The sequence below is a fragment of the Rhyacophila brunnea genome, unplaced genomic scaffold (genome assembly GCF_057557595.1).
Source record: "Rhyacophila brunnea isolate RB1 unplaced genomic scaffold, BYU_Rbru_1.0 scaffold_12, whole genome shotgun sequence".
Taxonomy (NCBI): Eukaryota; Metazoa; Arthropoda; class Insecta; order Trichoptera; family Rhyacophilidae; genus Rhyacophila; species Rhyacophila brunnea.
Window position 1 is genome coordinate 2,380,748 of NW_028232774.1, and position 20,309 is coordinate 2,401,056.

Genomic DNA, 20,309 nt, shown 5'->3' on the forward strand with positions numbered 1-20,309 from the left:
GGTCTTACTAACATTACAGGAACCGAAGAAGAGAACACACAAGTCTGTTTGTCCTAATTATACCATAAATGCTGACTTAACGAAACCTGAAATAAAAATTGTATATTTAAGGTAAATAATATTATCATAATTGTAATATAATAATCATTATTTTTTAAAAAGTTCACCGAAATAGTTTTTTTCACATAAATTAGTGAAATCGACATGACGTATATCGTACGTCATAATATGTTGCAAAGGAGTTGCATATTTTATTCAATTTAAGTTTTTTTATCATGACCAAACCTCATAAGATAGCCTCCACGGAGTGAAGGTTTGTATTAAAAGATCTTTATTGTACAAGAAAAGGATGTTAACCACTCTTGTTCAACCTATTTTATTAGGTCCATAGGTTTTTTATCGATACCCAGAATTTCAACGCATTTCCACCATGAATTGACAGTTAACACCATAAAATATATATAGAATATATACCTAGGTACTATAACCTGTCCTAAGCCTTTGAAAGAACTTCAGTAATAAAAATAATTACCAATATATACTAAGTAAAGTGACTGAAATAATTAAAAAAAAAACAGTATTATTTTACGTTTTTCTTAAGGGGGGACGGCCGTAGCCATAAATTGACAAACTATAATTAAAATAGGGAGTAAAATTATGTTAACGTGCGTGTTTGAACATGTACCTAACTGAATTTTTTAAAAAATTTTTTAAACGGTACATGTTGAAACACGCGCGTCAATATCATTTTACTCCCTACTTCAATTATAGTTTGTCAATTTATGGCTACTGCCGTATGTTGTAGCTTAACCACTGGGAAATGACAAAAGAAATGGCGTATTTCAAAAAAAAACTACCTTATTCTTAGGTCAATAATTATTATACAACAATCATTATTCATAAGATGTTTATCACACTTGAATGGTCAAAGACATAGCTTATAGTAAGTATCTTTAGAATCATCTTCAAATGTGTTAATCTTGCCGATTTTTTGAATAATAAAATGCCTAATTCTTGTCAAATTTGGGATCACAGAGATTATCAATATAATTTTTTATCGTGAATATTTTACAAAAATTATCTCGTCATAAATTATAATAATGGTTTTATAAATGCGTTTAAAAATTAATAAATGTAAAAAATCTTAACACCACTGCACAGTTATGTACCGAAATATGACTATATTCTAAAACATTAGAGCGAGAGGTTTAAAAGAATACTATTTTATGTAACAAAAATACTTTATGCAGTCATCAAATGTTTAAAATAACTATAAAGGATAATAAGGCTTCAAAATTATATAAATAGATTACCTACAACATTTAAGGAGTGTCCAGTATCATGGTTTGAAAATACAATAAAAACTCAATTTTGACCTACGACGAGCATGTGGGCCGTTAAGCTGACAATAATATTTCAATTAAAAAAATATTCACTGTTAATCTTTTAGATATAAGTAATATTATTATTTATTAATTAAAACACTCTAATTTAGTTTTAACATCCCCTCCCAGCGCCTTAAAAATCAATAAACATAATAACAAAATAAATGTGTTTTTTTATTATTATAGAACACTGATGAAAAGTGTGTTGGGTTCAAAGATATTTCCCAAGCCAGCACCCCTTATTTTAGAGTTGTGGGAGTGTCTATTCGAAATGGTGAACAGCGATATAATGCAATATCAATTTTTCGCATATACTTATACAATAAGAGCGAGTTCTCTCCTAACAAGTTATAACAAGGATCTCATCTTTTGCCGTTTAAAACAGGTAAATTATTGATTTAATACTACCGACCGAGTTGGTGGAATTTGAATTTAAATTAAAATTGATTTTATTTTTGTACTATTCCATTTGAGTCATTTTTGCGTCTTCAGAAACTATGTGCACTCACCTATGGCAAAAACACACTGATGATGAATACCTACATTTAATTGTTGGTTATAATTAGAGCAATTATAATAAAAGGGGGTTAGGTACCATACCTTATTACCTAAGCCTAAGCAAATAACTGTCAGGTATAAAAACTATTTTTAATGTTTTGGTTTTTTAAGTGTATGTAAAAACCCGTAGTAAATACCTTACAATGCTATTGGTACATTTTGTTGGTAAGCTCCTTAAGGCCATGCATTAGTTGAGGTACGGCCTAAAAAGATCGTTGCTAGGCGATGCGCGGATTGCGGGTCGCGGGTGCAAATGACGCCTGTCAAACGAAATATTATTTGTCATATAAATCCAACATACGTCCATTTTATGTTCTGTTTATTGGGAGCGGACGTCAACGTTCAATCATGGCTGTGGGCCCCCCGGGGGCCGCGGTCTGGCCGGGACAATCCGGCGCCCCTCGAGGAACTCGTAGCAACTCACGACCTGACGGTGCTGAATAACTCTAATGGTCCAGCCACATTCTCTACCAACAATGGGGAATCTCACATTGATGTCACTTTGATATCCAATGGTTCTGCCGGACGCGTCGTGAACTGGACTGTCCATTTGGAAGCGTCAGCAAGCGACCACCGTCTGATCACGTTCGCCTACAGGACCGAGAGGGGCCACACGTCTCTCGCTCCACTTGTGAGCGAGTCACTGCCGAGGCGTTTCAGGACCAAGGGAACCGACTGGGTACGTTTTGACCGCGAGTTTGCTGAGGGTCTGGACAGGATGGCCTCGCGCCCTCCGCCAAAGGACATGCACGCTGCGGCTGAGGACCTCACGAATCTCATTATTGAAAAAGCGGAGGGCACTATCGGAAGGACGACCCCGAGACCGCCGAACCTCGCACCCTGGTGGAAGCCGAGACTGACAAGACTGAGAGACACGATGAGGAGGGCCAGAAGGGCCTTACAAGCAGCGCGAAGATCGCTGGAGGGGCCGCTGCACGCGGACCATCCGCTTGCGGTCACCTACAAGACCACTAGACTCAAGTTCAAAAAGGCAATCAGTAAGGCTAAGAAGGTGCACTGGAGAGAGTTCGTCACTGAAATGGGTGGCAATGATCCGTGGGGCCCCCCCTTCCGCGTGATGAAGCTGGGCTTACGGCCCGGAAAAGTCATGTCGGCGGTACGGCGCCCCGACGGATCGTTCACCAATAGCTCTGAAGAGTCCGCCACAGTCCTGTTGGATGCTCTTATCCCGCAGGACAACGAGTCGCTCGACATTGACAACGACCGATTTCAGCAGCTTCGCGTCTATGCGCTGCCCCCCTTAAACACTCCGCGATCCGCAGCCACTACCATGTCCGAGCTAGGGATCCTGTTTGCCAGCCTCCCGATTGGCAAAGCCCCGGGGCTTGACTGCATAGATAACGCGCTAGCGAGAAGGGCGTGGTCTCTTGCCTCACACGAGATCACGCAACTCTACAAAGAATGCATGAGTAGTGGCATATTCCCCGACTGCTGGAAAAAGGGTCATCTCACGGTGATCCCCAAAGCTGGCAGTCGCCCTCCTTGTGACCCGAAAGCGTATAGACCGATTACGCTCCTTCCCGTCTTCGGGAAGTTATTGGAAAGATTGATAAACAGCAAGATTGAGTCCCACCTGTCGGAAAACTGTCCAATCTCGCAAAGACAATTTGGGTTTAGACCCGGAAAGTCCACCGAGGATGCGATTTGCTTTGTGATCGATTCTGTGGAGAGCTCTGGCAAGGACCTCGTTGCCGGGATTTTTCTCGACATCGCGGGCGCGTTTGATACTGCGTGGTGGCCCTTGGTTCTGGCAAAGCTTAGGCTGAAACAGATCCCCGGGGACCTCTTTGCCTTAGTTCAAAGCTACTTCAGCAATAGGGAGATAACCTACGACTCCGGTCCCAGCCTGATTCACAGGAGGACCACCATGGGGTGTCCCCAGGGCTCCGTCCTGGGACCCCTTCTGTGGAACATTCTGTTTGACGACGTTCTGTCCCTGCCACTGCCTCCGGGCTGCACGCTCGTTGCGTACGCCGACGACTTGCTCCTGCTTGTTGGGGCGACGAGCCGACCGGCACTTGAGCGTGCAGCTACGGACGCCTTGGGCAGAATCCTTAATTGGGGGTTGCTGAACAAGCTGACCTTTGCCCCGAGCAAAACGGAAGCTGTCCTCCTCAGGGGTAGTTTTCGGGTCAACATAACTCGACGGCCGCCCACGGTTCGTTTTGGCCAGACCTCAGTGCGTTTCTCCGAAAGGGTTACGTATCTGGGAGTAATTCTTGATGACAAGCTGTCTTTCGTACGATATATATACCGACGTTTCAACCTGCCTGAACGAGGTAATAACGGCCTTCCGCGGCAAAGAGGCCGGCGCCAAGGAACGAATAAATAATGCACTGCTGAGCCTATCGGAAGCCCACAGCCGGCAGAATCTAGCCATGGCCAAGCTTGAACGGAAATCTATCGTCCAAGAGGCTAGAATACTGCACTTGGAAGAAATGTTGAAAGATAGGACCTCTGGCCTCAAAATACAGAAGAAGGCTATTAAGGACTTGCACGCGCAAACTAAAATATTAAAGACCATCCAGCCTCAAGCGCCCACAAATGCCCAACCCACCGCCACGACACCTGCTCCTATGTCATGGGCCACAGCATTGGGCAGGAAAAGCCGCCCTCCTACGGCCACGATAGCAACACATGCAGCACCCTCTACTTCCTCCGCCTCTGCCAACCAACAGTTTCCGTCCCTGCTTCCCCTCGCCCCCAGACCGGGAGTTCTCTTCTTCCCGACCGGATCTGGGGAGAAGAAATCGGATACCACGAAGGAGATCCTCAAGAAGGCCTTCGACCCCAGGTCCCTTGGGGTTCAAATTACGGGTATCCGTAATATAAGGAACGGAGGCGTAATTGTTCACCCCCGTTCTGAAGTCGAGGCCAAGGCCCTTATGAAAGCCCTGGAGACCTCGGAGGCTGCCCTACGAGCCGAGCTCGCCGGGAAAAAGCAGCCTCGTGTAATTAACCTTTCGTCGACTCTCACAGAATCACAACTCCGGGAAGCTATCTTCAACTCCACTAAGGAACAGACCAGCCTGCCAGAAAAAGCATACCAAGATATCAGACTGAGTCACAAAGCCGGGCCTAGAACAGGCAGATGCCACTTTGTGGTCTTCGCCCCGGCGGCCATCTGGTCTGCCCTAATGGCAGAAGACAGACTTTACATGGGGTGGGAATCCTTCCCTCTCAGGGACTACGTTGGGGTAGTAAAATGCAACATATGCCATCTCTTTGGACACATGGCCAAAGGATGTTCAAACAAAACACCGACGTGCAGCCACTGCGCCATCTCCGGCCACGACCGCGAAGACTGCCCCAACAAAGGAAACCCACCCAAATGCGTGGCCTGCCATAAACACAAGCAGCCGTCTGACCATTCCACCGGCAGTCTCGATTGCCCAGCAAGGCTACACGCTGAGCTGCGCGAGAGGGCAATGGTGGACTACACTGCCACGCGATGATTGCCTTCGCTCAGTTGAACGTCAACCTGAGCGACGCCGGCTCGGCGGAGCTAATTGAGACTATGCGGGCCACAGGCTTGTCTCTGGCACTGGTGCAGGAACCGTACCACTGGGGCTCTGAAAAGGGCCCCAAGGTCACTGAAAAGGGACTCGGGTGCGCGGGCCTTGTCGTCAGCGCCAGATGTTTAGAGCCAAAAGCCTGCGTCTTCGCTCTTGACCCTCGCCTTGGCGTGCTGTCGCTCTCGCACCTGTCAACTGAGCTAGTCGCGTGTGCAGATATAAGCTTTCCCGGAGGAGGCAGCGTGGTGGTTATCTCCGCCTACTTCAGCTTTAAGAGCACAAAGGAACACGTGGCATCAGTGCTCGACGGCATCTTACGCGCAGTTGGTGGCAGGGATGTCATCATCTGTGCGGATGCAAACTCGCAATCCCCCCTCTGGGCGCCCGTGGATATCCCCCTGTGCGACGCGGACGTCATCGAGGAGTTGGTTCACCAGCACAACCTGGTCGTCCTCAACGACCCCAACAGCATGCCGACTTTTGTGTCGCACGCAAACTCCGGAAGCACCCACATCGACATCACCCTGGCCACTGAGTCCGTCGCGAGACGAATCAGCGGCTGGAGAGTCCATGAGAGCGCTTCCATGAGTGATCACCGGTTGATCACTTTTGAGCTGGCCTCTGACTCCTCGCACGATGGCGTCTCTGACGTATCCCCACCCCCGCCCACGCGATTTAGAACGCGCGACGGGAATTGGGAAAAGTTTGAAGAGGTGCTTTCCAAAAAGCTTGACAGGACATCTAGAACCCGATTTCCGGACCTACACTCGGCCGCCTCACGACTGACTGAAGACATCACCGGATCAGCCGAAGCTTCACTCGGACGCTGCAAGCCCAAGCCACCAAGCCAGTCGCCGTGGTGGACGCAGCATGTTTCGCGCCTGCGTGACCTTTTCAGAAAAGCACGCAAGGCCCATCAACGTGCACGCCTGCGCAAGCAACCACCTGCCTCCATCGATCCCCTTGCAACCATGGCCAAATCCACCCGAATGGAATACAAGAAAGCGATTACTCAAGCCAAGAAAGACTACTGGCGTAACTTCGTCACCATTGAGGGAGGTTCGGACCCCTGGGGTCCTCCATACCGTGCACTGAGGCTGGGACTCAGACCGACGAGCCTCTTGTGCGGCATCGAGAAACCGGGTGGCGGATTCACCAGTACCGAGTCTGAAACGGCTGCGGTCCTACTCGAGGCCCTCATCCCCCTGGATGACGAATCCAGGGATGATAACGCCATGAGGATGGCCCGCTTTGAGGCTTCTCTTCCCATCGACACGGATCACTCATCGTTGCCTTCCGAACAGGAGATCAACCACATCATACGCACGTTGATTGCTGGCAAGGCCCCGGGCCCGGACTGCATTGACAATTTACTTGTCAAACGCACATGGGCCATCGCCGCGCCAGAGATTACAGCCCTCCTCAGTGACTGCATCAGAAGCGGCACGTTCCCCGACTGCTGGAAGAGGGGCTTACTTAAGGTGATCCCCAAAACTGGCAGCCGAGAACCGTCTAGCCCCAAAGCCTACCGCCCTCTAACACTTCTGCCCGCTCTGGGCAAAGTGCTGGAGAAGCTACTGTGCCACAGGATTGAAGCCCACCTGGAGACACACTCGCCGCTTTCCGATAAGCAATTTGGATTCAGAAGAGGCAAATCAACAGTCGACGCCATAAGGAACGTGATTGCCATTGCTGAAAATTCTCGCCGTAAATACGTCCTAGGAGTTTTCCTGGACATTGCAGGTGCGTTTGATAGTGCGTCTTGGCCTCTTATACTTCGAAAGCTCCGGCTGAAGAGACTACCAGGAAATTTGTTCGCGTCAATTCAAAGTTATTTCACCAATAGATCGATCGAGTTTCGAGTTGGTTCAACCACAATAAAGAGGAACACCAGCATGGGATGTCCCCAGGGCTCAGTTCTCGGGCCCCTTCTCTGGAACGTACTCTTCGACGATCTCCTTAGAATTCCGCTTCCAACCGACTGTACTGTCATTGCCTACGCAGACGATGCGCTGCTGCTGGTCGAGGCCGACAGCAGGGCGAAGATTGAGAGCACCGTTGGCGAAGCTTTAGCATCAATTGAGGCTTGGGGTAGATTAACTAGACTATCATTCGCACCTTCCAAGACAGAAGCCATTGTCCTTAAAGGACCGAGACGACTTAGCTGTTCGAGACTACCCACAGTCCGATTCGGTGACACGAGAGTGAAAGTGTCGAAGATCGTCACCTATCTAGGCGTCAAAATGGACACAATGTTAAATTTCCTACACCATGCCGAAACCCAAGTCCACAAGGCTGGGGTGGCCTTCCAGAGGATCGGCCGCATGGCTGGTGAAGGATGGGGCTTAAAAGTAAGGGCGCTCAAGATCGCCTACGGCGCCATTTTTATGGGAATCGCGGCTTATGCCGCCAGTGCTTGGTGCCCGCGCATTCCCAAAAGTGTCAAACTTAGAATCTCTCTTTTAAGAGGACAGCGCATCGCGCTTCTGTCCATTACCAAGGCCTACCGTACTACCTCAACTGACGCGCTCCCGGTCCTGGCCGGCATTCTCCCACTTGACCTGCATATTCAGGTCAGCGGCGCTTCAATATTGCTCCTCAAGGGCGAGGAGGCCGACGTTGGTGATTTTCACCTCGTCCCTCCCCCTCGGCTAGCTGGCGAAGGAGTAGCATTATTGAGGCGCAGAATTAGACTCATGTCGCTTAACGCGGCCATTACGACCTGGCAGCGAAAGTGGGACGAATCGACCAAGGGCCGGCACACATATACGTTTTTTCCAAACATACAGTGGCGAATGGAGATAACCAAATATCTGACTCCAGACCATTACACCAGTCAATTTGTGACTGGTCATGGTGGATTCGCTGGCAAGCTCTTCGAGCTTGGACTTGTAAGCCGTCCGACATGTCCATGCGGAGGGGAAATACAGGATGCCAACCACATCCTATGGGAGTGTCTGAGTATGTGCTCCGAACGGGAGGAAATGCTCAGGTCGGTCCAACCAGCTGTTGGACCCATCGGCCCGTCCGACCTGGTTGCTACTAAGGCCAATTATCTTGCTTTCAAAAAATTTGCGGCGTCTTACTACGGGCGTGAAGATCTCTTCACATAAATTTTGCTGCCTGTATGATTAGCTTCGTTCTTTAATTTAATAAACAAGTAGGTTCATTTTCTTTTTAGTAATTTCCATGTGCTTTTTCTCTCCCTGGCACTTTGCATTAGAGTAAACTCAGTAAACTCAGTCAGAGCTCACTTTGAGCGTAGCAATCTAAGTCTTGGGCATCTTCTCTCAGGACACTCCCAGGCCAATTCTTAGATGCTTCACATCACCAATTGATGGGTCCCGTGATACTCTCGATTAAGACCGAGGGTGGTACGGGGCGGGTTTGGTGGAGGGACTTTAACTTCAATTTCGTTCACCACGCCAAGACGGCCGTCTCTAAGGCCAATTCGGCCTATCAGAGAATGGCCCGAATGGCGGGCAGCAATTGGGGACTTAAGCCTAGAGCCCTTAAGGTTGCATACGGCGCAATTTTCATGGGAATTGCCGGTTACGCCTCCAGCATTTGGCATTCTCGAGTAAACTCCTTAACTCTCGTGAGACGCGCACTATTAAGCGGGCAGCGACTTGCGCTGATCTCGCTTACCAAAGCCTACCGCACAACTTCTACTGACGCGCTTGCCGTACTCGCGGGGGTGCTACCCCTCGATCTGCACGTCCAAGTCAGAGGATCGATCACCCTCCTCTTGAGGGGGATCAGCACAATACTCGCTGGTGTCCATCTGACACCACCGCAGAGATCCGAGGACGTTCCTTACAGGAAGACTGTAAGTGACATTGTGTACAAGACCGCATTTGCGGCATGGCAGGCGAGGTGGACCGCCTCCCCCAAGGGGCGGCACACTTACCGTTTTTTTCCAGACGTATTCTGCAGGCACCGAACTAGAAGACTCCAACCTTCGCACTGGATTAGCCAGTTCCTCACCGGCCATGGCAACTTCGCCGCCAGACTCCACGAGTTTGGCTTGATAGTAGATGGGCCGGGTTGTACCTGCGGGCATGACCACCAAGATGTTGAACACATCCTCTGGGATTGCCCGCTTATGGAATTCGAACGAGCGGAGCTGTTTGCCAGGGTCCGTCCTCACACGGGCCCAATTGGTCATGGAGATCTGGTAGCAACCGAGGCCAACTTTGCGGCATTTGAGAAATTTGCAGCGTCGTATGGGGAGCGGGATAGTCCCGACTCTTCTGTAGACTCATCCATTTCAATTCGTGACACTCAGTATGCGGGTACACAAAGCGCTTAACGTCAGCGGACAGCAGAGCCAGTCCAAAAACAAACATTTTCTTTCTTAACTTTCTTCTTTCAGCACTACGGTGCATGGTTGCAGCATCAGTCCCGTGCGGCTCCGTCTCGGGATGGAATGAGCACTTAAAATCACTTCTTTCAGACACGTTTAAAGCGTCATAGAAAGCGGCCGTGCATATCCACGGTTGTGCATATATGACGGGTGGTGGTGGGCACTTTAACGTATGTTCTATTAGTAACAATAATAATATATTCATTGACATGTTTTCTTTTTAAAGTAAATGGGTAACGTTTTTAGTCATCTTTACACGATTTTAGAATTAATTGACCCGTCGCCATCACGCAGCAAAGTGACGTGTTTCTGGCTCGACATTCTCTCACTGAATGGCAGCGAGTCCAAAATTTCGTCGCGCCTACAGTTGAAAATTATTTGGCGTTTCACTGATGCGTCACCTTAAAATATAATTACTATTATCATAATATTACATATTATATTATTACTTTCGACAACTTTTCTATAGGTATTAAATATAAAGTCGTGTTACGTTTGTTCAAGATATCTATTAGTTATTTCAGTTTCTTGGTTCAAATCATAAAATAGATTCTGTTAATTATTACTAATTAATTGTAAAATTATAGATAGGTTTGATTTAGGTAAGTTTGTGTTATCCTGTATAAAAACAGTAAATATTAAATTCAACTTTGTTTACTTAATAAATAATATTTATATCAACCACAAATACATGTTTAATATTTTATGTACATATGTAGAATTCAGATTATTAAAAAAATATGTGACTGTCACTAGCGCTGAGAAAAAACCTGAAACGTCAATATTCAATATCGCGATTATGTACCCACCGAAATAGATTTGATATAAATAAAAAGGTTTCCAAGAGATACAAATCTAAGTAATGTTTTAGAAAAATCGATATTACCAAATAATAATATAAAATAGCTTAAAACTATGAATTTACTAAATTGTAATAACAAGGTCGAATGTTTCAATTAATTTACATTTTGTAAAAAAAAAAAATCGTTTCTTTTTAAAAAAATTAAACACGTATTTTTTATTAATTAAAACACTTTAAAGTGTAAACTCTCGTGTCGTATCTTTCCGTTAGATACATCTGCTAGACGGAGTACTCAATATAACACATACCTAAGTAAAATTGCTTTCACTAAAAACGTCAGAAGGATCCACCTTGTATTAATAAATATGTTCAAGATCTTTGTTCAAATCTAAGATTAATAATATCGGAGGTAATTGAATTGAATTTTTTGCATTTGTATTTATTTCCAGCTTATTGATGCAGGATTAGAGTTCCATGAAACAGGCCAAAATGAAGTAATGCAGAAGGCCCTTAAAAGTGTTCATGGTTTATTTGAATATGGCAGACAGATTAACACTCTCGCAGTACTTTCTATCTCAGGGTGTAAGAACATCGACCCACCGAAAGTAAGTAAAATTATTAAGAGATTTCATCGTCATAAAACGAACGTTTAAGTACTGTGATTCTTAATACAAGTTCAAATCCTGGGTCTGGCAAATTCATATATTGTTTTTCAATCTGTATGTTAAGTCAGAGTGTGGACCTAATAGGTTGAGCAAGTGGCAAACATCTATTTTTCGTAAAAACCAAATCTGCCAACACAAACCTCAACAAACCTCAATCACGTGGAGGTATATTATGCCACTATTAGGATCGGACACGGTCAAAAAAAAAAACAAAGAAATTTATCCACCACATAGATGTGTCCAAGCATCCAGTTATGATTGAGGAAATGCTAACAATTGCTTCCGCTCAATTGTTTTATTTGGCAACAAAACAAACATATTAAAGTATGTCACCCTTGTGATGCTGAGTGGTATGATTCCAACATGTGTTTGAAATCACAGTATGGACCTAATGGGTTGAGCAAGTGGCTCAATCAATCAATTTTTTGAAAAACCAAAATATGTTAAAAAAAAAAAATACAAACCTCCACTCTGTAGAAACCATGTGGCCCTATTGAGATCGAACATGGTCAAAAGAAAAATAACTAATTTCTCCACCACATAGACATGTACAATCTTGACAGCTAATCCACCGGATCCAGATAAAAAATAACTGGTGTACTTATTGTTATGAGTTTACTTGCATTGAAAAAATATTATCGATTTGCTGACAAATTAAAATTTGATTTTTGTCCATGTGGATTACAACCTAATTTCTACAATTTCCTGTGTATGTAGGTGTCTGTCACGTTAATAAAACATTTTCTTTTCTTTAAAATAACACTTTTAAATATCTAGAAAGCTTCTTAATAAATACTGAAGCCGCTAATTATGTCTTTTTCTCAAAAAATCTTTACTTACAGTTTAACGCTACTTTTTGCCCTGACAATGGATTGGTATATCCTTTTAAACAAATGTGGCAAATATTTGGTCGCCTAATGCCATGCTGCCTGCAGAAAGTGGCATACAAGCTGTACAAATCCGAGTGTCCCCTTGAGCGAGGCCACGGGATTGTTCTCACTGCTGGACTTCTTGAAATGTTTACAGAAGTATTCGGAGATTTCTGGAATTTCTGGATTTCGGAGAATGCTTTTGGTAATTAAACATCCTTCTTATTATTTATCTCTTCTTCAATGAACAATACAGAAAATTTAACGATATTATGATTACCTTGAACCGGCACGTCCTCGCGCCCTTTCTATCTCAATGCCAGTAGTGATCACCCTTCTCTCGTGGCAATCTAGATCTCTTTTTTATTTACATATTATACGGTAACCATACTTTTTAAATAAATACGTGCCTTAACGGCCCACGTGAGTCACGTAGGTCAAAATGGAGCTTTTATAGTATTTTCAGAGCATAATCCTGGACATTCGTTGTAATCTATTTATATAATTTTGAAGCCTTATTATCCTTTATATTTATTTTAAACATTTAGTAACTGCATAAGGTATTTTTATTACGTAAAATAGTATTCTTTTAAGCCTCTCCATCTAATGTTTTAGAATATAGTCATATTTCAGTACATCACTGTGCAGTGGTGTTAAGATTTTTTACATTTATTAATTTTTAAACGAATTTATAAAACCATTAGTAAAATTAATATTAACATTATATAGTGACATATTTACGATAAAAAAATATATTTTATAATCCTTATGATCCTAGATTTGACAAGAATTTAATGGCATTTAATTATTCAAAAAATGGGCACGATTAACACATTTGAAGATATTTCTAAAGATACTGATTATAAGCTATGTCTTTGACTATTCATATGCGATAAAACATCCTACGAATGATGATTGTTTTATAATAATTATTGACCTAAGGTAGTATTTGTTTCAAATACGCCATTTCTATTGGCATTTCCCAGTAGTTAAGCTACAGCATACGGCCGTAGCCATAAATTAACAAACGATAACTAAAGTAGGGAGTAAAATTATGTTAACGAGTGTGTTTGAACATGTACCTAACTGATTTTTTCCGCGACAATAACTGGGGATTTGAAATAGGATGGATGAAAGCGACCATAATTGGCCCAACCGCATATTCATAAAAAAAATTCTCTTCCTCAGAGTTCCGTCAGGTAAAAAAGTTTCACAAACACTGACAGACCAGTGTCGTGCTACAAGAATACAAGGGCGTAGCAGTCTTACGCAAAAGGCTGTATCAATTTCATTACATTCCGGTTTAATTAAAATTCTTACTTGTGGCAACCTAAAATATAAATCATTGTACCTCCACGCCCCGCCCCTAAATAAATTTATTCAAATGTACCTTTTCAATTTTCAGACGTTTAATATAATTGCTACACCTAATATCCAAAACTGCTGTTGCGATGAACGGAAGAAGATTCTGCAGGGCATAGTGGCCTCTAGCCTTGTGCTCATAGATCAAAAAGTGGACGATTTAATCGATGATAAATACCACTGCTAAAACTACATGACGTCATTCTTTATTACAAGAAATAATGCCCATTACTAGTGGGTATAATAAGAATAAATAATCTGTGCACATTTGGATAATTTTGACCCATTGGCTTATCTTTGATCTGCTTCCATCGGAAGAGTTTCAGCAGTAGGTCTAAGCGATGGTGCCCACAGAACGCGTCGGGCGCCGCACTCGCGCAAAATTTCTACAAGTGGCGCATAAATCATTGAAAATACAACGTAATCAAATACGCCAGCGCCCACTGGATATGGCGACGCATTATACGCGCGCGCCGCATGAATCATCGTTTTTCGCGAATCACCGCTTCTCGGCGATACAAATGAAAGAAAATAAAATGGAGTCCATTCATTGAACACAGCGAGCAAAAACACGCTGCGCGAGGCATCGTCGATCGACGGGCGGAAAGCAATTATTTAATTACAGAGAAGTCATTGTTTTATTTTATTGCGTGTTCAGTTTATCGCTGGTTGAATAATGTCGTCGTAAATTTTAATTACAAGCCCCGAAATAATATAATATTTTTATTGCTTTGTTATGAGAGGCGCTGTAATAATATTTATTTTGTGCTGCTTGGGCCGCTTACTACATAGGTGAAGGGTAATGCGCGGCGAGAGACGTGTGGTTATGGTTATGAATAAACACTGCATACGCGGACTTCGCGCGCCCGACGCGTTCTGTGGGCACCATCGCTAAGGGGATCTAGGACGATTCGGCGCTGGATAATTAGGCGCCACGCAATCGTATGAAATTCAAAAATAAATGTTGAAAATGTATAATTAATAATTATTATTATGTCTTTATATTTAAATTATTGTACTTATTATTATTTAATAATTGGTGAAAATTTAAATAAGTATTCACACTCAAATAATGATTTAATTGTGCGTATGTTTTATTTCCATCGAGAAGAGAGTTCTTATATTTTTATATAAAGCCTCGGGAAAAACATTATGTTAAGAGCAAAATTAATTAAAACTAATAAGTAGTAGATAGAAACTGATTAAAATTCCTTTTCTACTTTCTGTATAAAATCGTAACGAACGTGTATTTATTTCATTCGACAGTGCGGCGCCTAATTGTCCTGGCGTTGCATAAGGCGTTTCGCACATACAAAATCGCCTCGTCTACGACACAGCCATCGACATATTCGACATGTCGCAGACGAAACGAGTTTATCTTTGCGACCGGCCTAAGACCGTATCGGAGGCTTTTAAATGGATTGATTCCTTGCTGGTTCTACTGTTCTTTTTTATGTGACTAGTATATTCTTTTATTAAATGTATTGTCTTACTTTTGCTATTATTAACACAGCGACTATTTACCAATTTCATGTTATTATGAATGTATTTTACTTATAAATGAAATTTTTTAAAAATAACGAGAAAACAGTATCATTGAAAGTAAGTCGAATGTATCAAAGTTATCCGAAAATACTATAGAAATGAATTGAAAATTATTTTAATAAATACAAATTTAATAATCTTTGTTGCATTTACCTGTAATTATATAAAACATCAAATCGATACCTTGATCATCAATCAATTGTTACGTCATAGTAAATTAAAATATATAAATATATTGTTGTGTTTCATTATTATCATTTTTGTATTGCTAATTATTGTTTAGTATATTTCATAACTACATCCAAAAAAAAATGAACTTGGCACATTTCTTATAGATCAATAATCAGTGACGTCCGTGAACGAAGTGCCGACCTTAAGCAGGCTTTGCATGCGTACTAATTGCATTTTTAGTTTCAAATTATATGCAACTTTATTAAATCCCAACCTACATATGTTATTACATAATTATTTATTTTTGACTATCTATAACTATCAATTGATACCAAATAATATTTATTATATTATCATAATGCCTAAATCCCCCATCAAAAATCCTCCAATCGACAGAGTTGGGAATATAATGATATTATTGTAATTGTAAATGAGTCAATGCTAGACCATGATGCACAGCGAAACAAAGAAAAAGAAAGTTACCGTTATCTGTTTCTTGGCGGACGAAGGGTCGAGTAGGTAGGACAGTCAGTCGGCTACCTACCCCTGTTGAGCCCTTACGTCGCCTCTAAATACGATTCGCTACCTTTTTCGCGCCAAAGCGCGCGTTTACAAATTAATTGTTACTTGCCAAGCGAAATATACTTAATGTCACTGAATCGGTGTTTTTAATAAGTGGAAAAGTGTAAATCAACACCCTCCGTAAACCCATACCTATCACTATCTATAACAAACAATTAATAAAAATCATTTAAAAAATTACCATCATCTATTGATGATTAGAGCATTTCCACAAAACCTACTCTCAAACTTCGTTATATTTAGGTACCTACGTGAAGATAAGAGAAGCTGACGGGTTTGGAAGCCTCCTGTGAAATATTTCCCTTTGCGATATACCGCTTCGTATGCTTCATGGAAAACCACTACTGCTCACATAAGTAGTAATATTATGATTTGTTCTTACATTTTCTCTTAACAATATGTCGCCCCGTAGTAATGCATGACCTACCTTCCTCCACGGGTAGTGTGTGGGGTGAGCTAATCCATTTTAATATATATATATATATATTGTTTATAAAAAAATAAAAACAATAACACACCTACATACCAAAAATGTAAATAATATAATGTAAATAATAATGTAAACATAATAATATGTAAATGTGTAGGAGAGAGGGATCGTTACTAACAATAATATCCAGTGTGCGTGGTGGACTAATCAATTTTTTTATAGATATTTTGTTTATAAAAAATAAAATAAATAACATAATTACTTACCTGCATACTAAAATGTAAATAATCTAAACATTATGTAAATGTGTCTGACGTGAGAGCGAGACAGGGAGAAGACGTATTAAAAGCGTCAAGATGAGAAAAAACATAAACGTTAACGCAAATTGAGAAATAAACCGACTCGCAAATATTAAAGTATTTTTTTTATTTTAATCGGGTCGTGACAGAAAATAAAGGATACTCTCATAATAGTTTTATAGATGGCCGCGCGGTTTAAGTTTCGGTCTATAGCGTCGTGTGTCCCAGGTTCGAAAGCTGGGTCTGACAGGTACACATATTGTTTGTCAATTTGTGTATGAGTCAGAGTATGGACCTAATAGGTTGAGTAAGTGGCTGACATCCATTTACCGTAAAAACAAAATCTGTTAATACAAACCTCCACCCTGTGGAGGCCCATATGATCTTATTAGGATCGGACATGGTCGGGACAGTGCAGTACTAGCATATTGAGGATTAAACTACATTACAATAATTAATTTGTGAAAGGTTGACGGAAAGGTATGAAGAAGTAAGGTATCGATAAGGAAACACGATTTTGAAATTGATATACATGATACCTCCACGTTTCTCCGTGAATGGAGGACACCTTTAGGGTAAAGTACGAGCGAAAATATGGATGCCACATTCATGGTTCTTATAATCCGCCAAGCCAAAGTCCTTCTATCGCCGCTCTATGAATAAAATTCTCTGTATTTATTAACTAAAAATGTAAAACATACTAGATGATTGAGATAAAGGTTGGTCACGTAGGATTTATATTTATGGTCGTTTTCGACTATTTCAAAGACCATACCTAATGCTGTTCCTATTGAGCCCAATTCCCCGAATTCAGTAACACGGCTACCTGGCGGGAAAAACCCCTGGCGGGTAAAAGCCGAAGGTACCCGCCGCGGGCGAGAATGATAGAGACGGGTGAATGTTCGGGGGTAGATTGAGAGGGACAGCGATAAAACCAAAAAAAAAGGAGACATGGCCGCGGCCCGCGGTAAGTGTCCAGGCTGGCAGGGCAGTAAGATCCAGCCTTCGACCCCTGACGGGCTTCGTGACCCGCTTAGAGTCGACTTTGTGAAAAAAATATAATTTGTGCTGTTTACCTACTTTCTTTTAAAACGATTTCTGTATCGACAGGAATCTATCCGGTTAGTCAAAAGTGATCGAGTACGTACCGACTTCTCGTATCAGTTAAGTGATGTGGCTCGCGATTTGTTCATTTTTCGTTGTCTACACAAGGCGCCCATAGCTGTCTGAAGAATTTAAAAATCGAAAAAATTAACTCAGATAACCCTTCTATAAATAATAGTGTAGCCAAGGCCTGAACAAAAACGATGCATGAGTGCGAGTGAGAAAGTATTCGGCACCCTTACAATCTCTGCGACACGCGCTAGAGTAAGATAAAAGGTCTACATTTATGTTTTAGCTAGTTTCCAAAAGTATCGCCATCAAATCGGGGCGAAACGCTTCACATAGCGTCGATAACTTGCGAGCTCGTGTTGCTAACATTGATATTTTTTGTGTTAAACATAAAGTCAATGGTAAATATTTTTAGTTATTTAAGTAGAAAAGATGGTTCTATGTGTTGTCTTAAAATGTGGTAGCCGTACTGATAAGCAAGAAGATGGTATTACGTTTCATAGGTAAGTTGATACATGTTCGTGATAATTTATTTGTATTGTATTATATATTTTAATATCAGTGACCTAGTGTTTCTTTAAAATAATTTAAATTATGGATATCTTTACCTAATGGTTGCATTTTGACCGCTTAAAAATACTATATAACGTAAAAAAATAGAAAATTATATTTTAATTCTGAGCGTCTAGTGCGAGCACTTTGGGCGAGCACTAGCGAAATGGTCTATGGTCTCGAACATTTGTAGACAAATGCGTTCAATCGCCCACAAACCAAACGCAAGGCACGCGGCTTCATTTAGCAATGCAACGGGTGGCGTCTAGATGTATCTATAGTCTAAGAGTGTAGCCAAGCAATCACTGTGAAAAAAAATATAAATGAATCGACCCGTGAAAATTTAATTAATATTCAGCGATCTTTTGACCGACCTTTGATCTCAAATGTGCCTGTAACGTTATAAACTTTGAAAACTTAATAATTGTGTATTGTGTTGTGTATGTAACTTTTTGTGAACCCTAATTAATAATAAAAACTGTTGACCTTTGCGTCGATTAATTGGTTCGGTCATCATTTTTATCACCCCGACGTCCTATATTCACCCCAACTGTCAAGACCTACAGTACACTGAACGTGCTCTACCGAACTAAAAACCAGCTTCTATTGACCGCACTGAACTATTTAAATCACTGAGCTAGTCGAAGGGTGGAAGCTGGTCGCGTGACTCACTAGTACCGACCGAAGGCACGCTACCAGGGCGTCATTGACAAGAATTGCAATACCGGTATTTCAAAACCGGTATTCCAGTACCGAAATACCAGTTTTAAAAATTCAAAATACCAGAATTTTTGGTAGCACACTTGTTTACAAAGCACACTTGTTTACGTTTTTGAAAATGAATCATAAGTGCTGCTAAAATGAAAATATATTGAGTGAATCCAACAGAGGTGAAAAAATAATAAAACAAGTTTCATGAAATATATAATATATACTTATAAGTAATTGTCGCGATGAATTATCATAATTGAATACGTGTATTAATTAAGGCGCTAAGTACCAAAATAATAAAAACTGACATTTTTATAGAAAAATGTTCTACATACCAACGCCGATAACTTCAACTATAGTATAAGTGCCTTAAGCAAGTCAAAAAAATACAGCAAAATAATTAAACCTGTCGACGTTGTAAGTCCGTTGGCGTGTTTTATTTACAATGGTGTAAGTAGCACTGCAGTGGGCAACGGCATTCAATGTAAAATAGCTGACGATGGTGTGTTGACACTTGCGAGTTCTTAATACCTAAAATGATAGAAGCTGCCGTGATTGCTTCACACTGTAAAACTACATTTTTCAAAAGGTCTGCTTCATGAAATTTTACTGCAATGACTCGGTATTTTGTAACTACAGGCAATACTACTTTTTGGTACTTAGAGCCTTATTTAATACACGTATTCAATTATTTCGAAATAGAAAACATTCGTGACAAAAATGTTCAATTATTCTATAATTATTAATGACTGTACAAGCGTTGAATTTAAGAAGCTTTTCCTGCAACCGGACTCATTTGCATTTGATGAACTTTTGAGCGCTTTAGTTAAAATTATCAATATATTCAAATTATTTGTAAAAACTCAGTTATAGTAATTGTTCTTATTATGATCAATGATCAATACATATTTTTAAATGTCAACGTAATAAATGTAGGTATGTAGGTTTTTGCTATAAAATAATATTTTTAAAAGATTTTAATAGCTATATTTATTTTATTTATAAGCACCTACTTCTGTTTTTTTAATGTTTAAGAAATACCGGTATTAATACAGGTATTCAATAAGAAATACTGAAAAACCGGTACTGACATTTTCATTCGGTATTGCAATCCCTAATAGGTCCCCATACACGTACAGTTTGAGTAACAGGTTGAACATGCCAGTTAATACGTAATGGTGGCCATACAGTTATCTTTGGTAGATAATCTGCTGCGCCCATAGACGGACAGTTTTCGACCTGCCAGATGTCTGCCAGGTTCAAACTGCCGGAGACCCCCCACTCCCGTGTTTTTGTAAAACTGTTGGAATTTCGACTCGCCGAAAGTTCTCGGGTGACACTAGATCTTGGTAACATTAAGTAG